Below are 7,021 nucleotides of genomic sequence, written 5' to 3'. Positions count from 1 at the left end.
CCAAAGGCAGACACTTAACCGACTGAGCCACCCAGGCAGCCCCTAGTTTTAGAATTCTTACAAATCCTCAAGTCCTGGACAGACTGGACAGTCATCCAATCACTATTTTCCTTAATGTAACATTATTTGTTCTAGTAATGGATCAGAATTTGCGGAGCCTGATGCTGGGTTTCATCTCACAACCCGAGTAGAAACCAAGAGTCAGATGCCCAACTAACTGCACTACCTAGGTACCCCAGGGTTACTTTTTTATTCAAAGGTAAAAACAAAGAATAAGATTTAAATTTTAAACAAACTCCATAGGTCATCAGGCGATTCCAAAATACTTGTTTTTTAGGTATAATAGCAGGTTCTGGGGGAAACCTTATGGTTTCCCTAAGGCCAGAAAGGGCATAAGAACTGGAGGTACTAGAATGTCTCCCTGGGTGACTGCCTTCTCAAAGGGAATCATCCACAAATGAGCTAGTTATTGACAAGAACACAGTATCCTTAAAGAATGTTAAAAACAACTCTGACTAGTGATTATGAAAATGGAGCGGTGTAGAGATATTTAAAAGGTAAAAGGCATTATTGACCAGCAATTACTACAAGTACTCAAAGATGTATTTTTCTACATCATTTATTGTGAGGTGATCAATGTTAAATAAAATATTAATCTTATCATCTGTTTCAATTCATGTCTTCTTGACCAATTCTTCATTTTTCCTTCCAATTGCACACCTCTAGAAAAAAAAAATCAGAAATCAATAGTGAAAATCATTCCATAGTCAAGAATCAAAAAGAAACCATATTTCTAACATACACAGGCAATTTTAACAGGAAACGGCCCTATCCCACTAGAGTTTCAGATACTTTTGAATTATTAATAGCTGTGATGACTTGACAAATCATAATTACTTACTTGAGGCAATGAATTTTAACCATGACAGTTCTGGACTTGAATATTCATCTGCAGCTACCTATACGCTGAAAAGAACATTTCACCCATTTTAATTAAAAATTGCATTATACTTGTGTAATTCACCTAAACAATATAGGTTACTGGCATCTCAGTCTTAAAATTATTTCTTCAAAGAAACCCTCAGCTGGGTAAACGGCAAAAAGTAATATAAGTCATCATTGTGCCAGTTTTAATTTAAACCTATGTCACAAATGTATTAAACATAAAAAAGCACACAATTAACACTAAATTTGGTACCTCATTATGTGCAGTTGTGCTCCTTGTGGTTTTATCACAGCCATCCTATGAGCAGTTTCTGGGAAACATCAGGATGACCTTCATTCATCTTCACCTCATAGGCTCTGCTGCACCTGGAAATTAAAGTGTTTTGAGTTCTCATTTGTACTTGCATCCGTTTGACATCTAATATGTAAAAATGGTCCAGTAAGATTTTTTCTTTCTTATCAAGAACCATAAACGTAGTAATATTTGCAACCTTCCTGACTCCCAACTAACTTCGTAATAAAAACTACTAACATTGAGGCCATATACTGGAAAAATTTTCTGTTGTTTAATACACCTCTAATAAGCAAAGTATTTTCTGCTTAAATTCTTTTTTTGATAGTCAAAACAGATAATCCCCAAATTTAAAATCTCTATAATGATTTGAGCATTTTAGTATTTTTGACTGTTTGGGACCTAATAATTCTATAAATGATCTTTCCACGCTGGAAATAGGTTTATTAGCATGAACAGGAAAAATGGATACATATGATGGTTCTTTACTGTGGTAGTATCGATTTTAAGACATGATGGTCCTAATGAGTACCTGGCCATTGCTTTTCTGTCTCAGAGCTTGACAAGGATGAAATATGAATCAGGTTAAAGGTTAGATATATAAAAACAAGTGTGCAGACCTCCAACCAAAGCATCACAATGGCAAATCTAATATAGTTTTACAGCAGATACATTATGTTGACATCATTATTGGACAGTCTCGTGGAATTAAGTCCCAGGTTGCCTGAAAGCACACTTAGGCAGTGCAAAGGGAATGGCCAGGACCACAGATCATATCCCACAGCACCCCAGGAGGATAAATCATTGAACCAGACAGCTACTGGAAATGATTTATTAAGACACACCAAATGCTGGACCTTGCAAAAACAATTTATCATTTTCAAGTCTGGAAATAATTTCACATAATCAATATTAGGAACACAAAACTATTAATTATGAATAATTCCAACTAGAAAATTTCAGTGTAATGAGATTCATGAAAACTACTGACAACTACATGCATAATCCCATCTGTGTAGCCTCTAAGAATATTTAGAGATACGTATCTGGAATGAAACTGTCCCACTCAGCTCAAAAAGCGGAGAGCTACAAAAAGCCCAGGTAACAGGCGTCTCAGGATGGAAGGCAGGAGAATGGGACGGGAAAGAAGAGATGCTACTGTATTGGTAAAATCACAATTAATGGTTTGGTACCCTCTATTTTGCTTCAGGAATTACCTACATTATCAATATTTTTACCAAACATTAGACTGAAAAATTTTTTTAAATTCCAATATTTATCAATAAAAATTGGATTCAAGCCCCTTAGGCCTCAAAATAATAACTAATACCAAATATAAACTATTTTTCAGCCATCATAGTTGCCTTGTTGTCAGCAACGTATCTGGAGAGGGAACAACAAAACTACAGGATTTTACCAAGTCTCATCGATGAAATATTAATAACTTGTTTTTGAATAGGCAGTATTTTTCCAGTCTCCTAGCGACTGACCTGGTTTCTTCCGAAGCCTCTTACGTCCAGAATACACATCTCTATACAAACGCAAACATCTAAGGGTAGAGCAAGCATTTATGGCCTGTGGGGCGGAGGCGGGGATCTATACAGTACATGTTCTCCAACGTCAGTACCACGTCTCTGGCGTATCTAGAAAGGAAGACTCACAAATGCGACTACTTAACTGTACTAAATCCCTACCAGAACTGTTCCTGAACTGTTAACAATTTTAAATGCCAACCACAAAGTATAGTTAAATAAAGGTTGCCCTAACTTCCTGGAGCTAATCCCTTCCCGATTTTACAATATGCTCCCTTACTACGGGGTAAATACACAACCCATTTAGCGGATCTTAAAACCATCTAGGCCGCACACAAGGCTTTGCTGGAGATACAAAAGGGCTCCGGAGAAGGGCCGGGAGGAGCACTGAACCTACCAGCTGTACCCTCACCCACCTCGGAACGACCTGAATCTGGTAAGACCCTTTAATTCTTGAGGTTAGAACAGCTGAAGCCAGGGTGACTAAAAGAGAAGGGTCAGGTTTAAGAGTCGCGGCTGGTTACTCAAAAAATGCGACAGCGCCAACAACCGGGAAGTAAGCTCCAGCCGCGTCCACTTAGCTGGAGGAGGGGGGCGGGGAGAAGGTTGCCTCCCGGGCCGACCATGCCGCTAAGCTCCGGCAAGGGTCGGAAGCCCTGGGCGCGGGCACCAAAGGTCAGAAAGCCTGAGGCAGGCAGGGCTTCCGGCAGGGAATCACGTTCCCGGCAGGAAAAGGAGGAACTAAAACCGCGAGGAGTCCCACCTCGAAGAGCCCTGCGGCTGGCCTTGAGACGCTGCCGCCCAGCCCCGCTTGGCCGACGGGGCCTCAGGAACCCTCACCCTTCGGTAGCCGCGCGGAAAAGAAAGCAGGGTTTCTTCCGCCGGCCTTGCTGTGCTCCGGGCCCCGCCTCTTCCGGTGTTGGCCCCGCCCCTGCCTGGGGTCTGCGGGGGCGTTCGCCGGGCCGCGGACCGACCTGAGAGCCGGGGAGGGTGGACGGTTTTGCTGCCCCAGTATCTGGCCAAACACGTGGCGGAGCCGAGAGGTCTGGCATCTCCGCCTGCGGTGAAGTGCCACAATGTAAGTTCATACTGGGAGGACTTTTGGAATTCCGTAGGGGCTTTCAGGGCTCACGAGGACTTCGCGTAGAGCGATTTCACTGAGCATGCAAATATTTAATCTCCCAGTTTATAATGGGCCGAAGAGAGCGGAAAATGCTCCAAAAAGGAAGGGTCTCCCATTCCTAGTACAATATGTTTGCATAGTCTTCTACTCTCTCACGTAGTTCGGTGCGTAAATAACTGGTGGTATTGGACATCCCAATTTAGTGTTAAGGGTCTGTCTGTCTCTCTCTCTCTCCCCCTGGAAATAAATAAAGAAATAAAATCTTTAAGAACAACAGCAAAGAAAGATAATATATTTATCACCGCCAAACATTTTCTCATTCTTCTTTATAATGTCTCTTTCATGCCCTCCAAACCTCTCCTGCAAAACCCATCCCAACCTGACTTTCTTTCTCTCACTATACGCCAGTTTGCATTTTTCTATAATTTGCTTAAATGCAATCGTATACTATGTACTCTCTTATTTTTAGAGGAGGGGGAGGGGCAGAGAGACGGAGAGGGAATTTTAATAAATTAAAATTTATTTTAATTAATTTATTTGAGAGTGAGGAAGAGCTGGAGGGGAGGGGCAGATGGAGAGAGAGAATCTCAAGCAGTTTCCCTGTGGATCATGGAGCCCAAAGTGAGGGGGGGGCCTGGATCCCACAACCTGCAGATCATGACCTGAGCTGAAAGGGGGAGTCAGATGCTTAACTGATTAAGACGCCCAGGTGCCCCAGTATATACTCTTTTTTGTTGGCTTCTTTCATTTAGCATAATTATTTCGAAATCCATCCATGCCATTGTATGTATCAACACTTAATTCCCTTTTTAGTGCTGAATAATTTTCCCATATTTGGATATACCGCTATTTGTTTATCCATACACCCATTGATGGACATTTGGATGTTTCAGTGTTTGGCTGTTACAAATAAAGCTGCTATGAATAGTCATATAAGACTTTGTATGAACATGTGCTTTTATTTCTCTTGGGAAATATCTAGGAGTAGAAATACCTAGGAGTAGAAATACCTAGAAGCTGCATTTTGTGGTAGGTGTGTGTTTAATGTTGTAAGAAACTGCCAAACTGTTTTCCAGAGTGGTTGTAGTATTTTTCATTCCCATCAACAGTGCTTGAGAGTTCTGGTTGTTTCACATTCTTGTCAACGCTTGATTTTTACTTTAGACATTCAAATAGGTGTCTAGTGATATTTCACTGTGCTCTTAATTTGCCTTTCCCTGAAGAATATTGAGCATCTTTTAAAATGTTTATTTGCGATCTGTATCATTTGCAAGTATTTTCTCCCAGTCTATAACTTGTTCTTTTCATTCTTTTAATAGTGTCATTCAAAGAGAAGTTTTGTTTTGATGAAAAACAGTTTATTATTATTATTTTTTAAAAGATTTTATTCATTTATTTGACAGAGAGAGATACAGCGAGAGAGGGAGCACAAGCAGGGGGAGAGGCAGAGGGAGAGAGAGAAGCAGAGTCTCCACTGAGCAGTGAGCCCGAGGCAGGGCTTGTTCCCAGGACCCTGGGATCACGACCTGAGCCAAATGCACATACTTAACGACTGAGCCACCCAGCAGCCCCTTAATTTTTTTCTTATAGGGATTTGGCTTTGACTGTTAAGTCTAAGAAACTTTACCTAACTCAAACTTCTGGAAAGTCCTCTCCCCACTCCCCAACCAGAGACGAGCTCAGTTATTCCTCATGAGAATAAATATACCCTTCTCAGGACACAGTCACTCTACCAGGCTCATCAAATGACTGTTCCTATCCAAGATTCAGAGCTATGTCTATATAAATTATGTCATAAATTTTGCCCCGACCCAATAAGCCCCCTTGACTCTTGATTTTGGCTCAAGTCATGATCTCAGGGTTGTGATATTGAATCCTGCGGTGGGCTCTGTGCTTAGCAGGGCATGTGCCTGAGATTATTTGAGAGAGAGAGCCCCCCTACAAGCTCTCTCTCTCTCAAATAAATAATCTTTAAAAAAAAAAAAAAAAAAAGACTTACCCAATCCAGACTTTTAAAAACCTCATAAATATTCTGCTGCTGTTGCCCTCCCCTTTCTAAGATGCTATCAAGACTGTCAAGGCAGTAGTCTCGCCTACTTCTCTTTTCCCTCCCTCCTTACAAGTTTTTGTGATAAGCAATGAACTTGACTTTGTTCTTTTTTTTTTTTTTTAAGATTTTATTTATTCATTTGGCAGAAATGGGGGAGCAGCAGGCAGAGGGAGAAGCTGGCACCCCACTGAGCAGGGAGCCTGATGTGGGGCTCCATCCCAGGACACTGGGATCATGATCTGAGCCAAAGGCAGTCACTTAACCAACTGAGCCACATAGGGGCCCAGGCTTGACTTTGTTCTACCAACAGTTTATTTTGGCAGTCTTTTCAAGGAGTCAGCAGTCATAGCAGTCAAAAATAAATACACAGAAAGAAAAGGAAGAGAAAAGAAAGGAAAGGAAAGAAAAGATGTCTCCAAAAGCATTGGTACACTAATAGAGTATCCATCTACATCCACATTGTGTCATTGTGTGTGTGTGTGTGTGTTTTAAAGAACCTAAATATCCAGAGACTGGTAAAATAAATTACAATACATCCAGACAGTGGAATGAAAATCCTACTTTTGTCTGGCAAATTTATTTACCCCCTTTTCCAGACTTTTTCAGCCCATTTCTCCCCATTCTCCTCTTTCCCCTCCCCCAAATTCTTAGAGGGAAACTTATTAGGTAAGTCAGAACCCTTTAAGAGACCACAAAGAGAAACCACAAAGTAATTGAAACAGGAAAATTTAACATAAAATTTAACATAAAGAATTAACTGTAGGGACACCTGGCTGGCTCAGTTTGATTCTTGATCTCATGGTCATGAGTTTGAGCCCATGTTGCATGTGGAGGTTACTTAAATGAGTAAATAACTAAAAACTTAAAAAAAAAAAAAGAATTATCTATTAAGGGATTATGGGGATTATCTATTAAGAGAAAAAAAAATTTTTAAAGAATGTGGAAATAACATATTGAAGCTGCTACCCAATCTGAGCTGAGACAGCCTAGCAAGAACAGATTTGGTGTTCCCAAGTCCACTCCAGTGAATGGTAGGGAAGTAAGGTGCCCTCTGGATCGCTGGGGAAAGCTACCCGCTG

At 40.8% G+C, this 7,021-nt stretch overlaps 1 long non-coding RNA gene and 1 other non-coding gene across 2 annotated transcripts; both read right to left on the bottom strand.

Moving 5' to 3' along the window:
* Positions 1 to 603: 603 nt before the first annotated feature.
* LOC123948249 lies at positions 604 to 3,664 on the bottom strand. Its single transcript, XR_006819941.1, has 4 exons — positions 3,533 to 3,664; positions 1,199 to 1,311; positions 902 to 966; positions 604 to 722 (listed from the first exon to the last, which is right to left on the bottom strand). It is a non-coding gene; the product is annotated as an uncharacterized LOC123948249 (long non-coding RNA).
* On the bottom strand, positions 1,041 to 1,129 carry LOC123928823. Its single transcript, XR_006815823.1, has one exon. It is a non-coding gene; the product is annotated as a small nucleolar RNA SNORD87 (small nucleolar RNA).
* Positions 3,665 to 7,021: the final 3,357 nt, after the last annotated feature.

The sequence above is a fragment of the Meles meles genome, chromosome 1 (genome assembly GCF_922984935.1).
Source record: "Meles meles chromosome 1, mMelMel3.1 paternal haplotype, whole genome shotgun sequence".
Lineage (NCBI taxonomy): Eukaryota > Metazoa > Chordata > Mammalia > Carnivora > Mustelidae > Meles > Meles meles.
The sequence above is the reverse complement of the archived record's forward strand: the minus strand, read 5'-3'. Positions and strand labels throughout refer to the sequence as shown.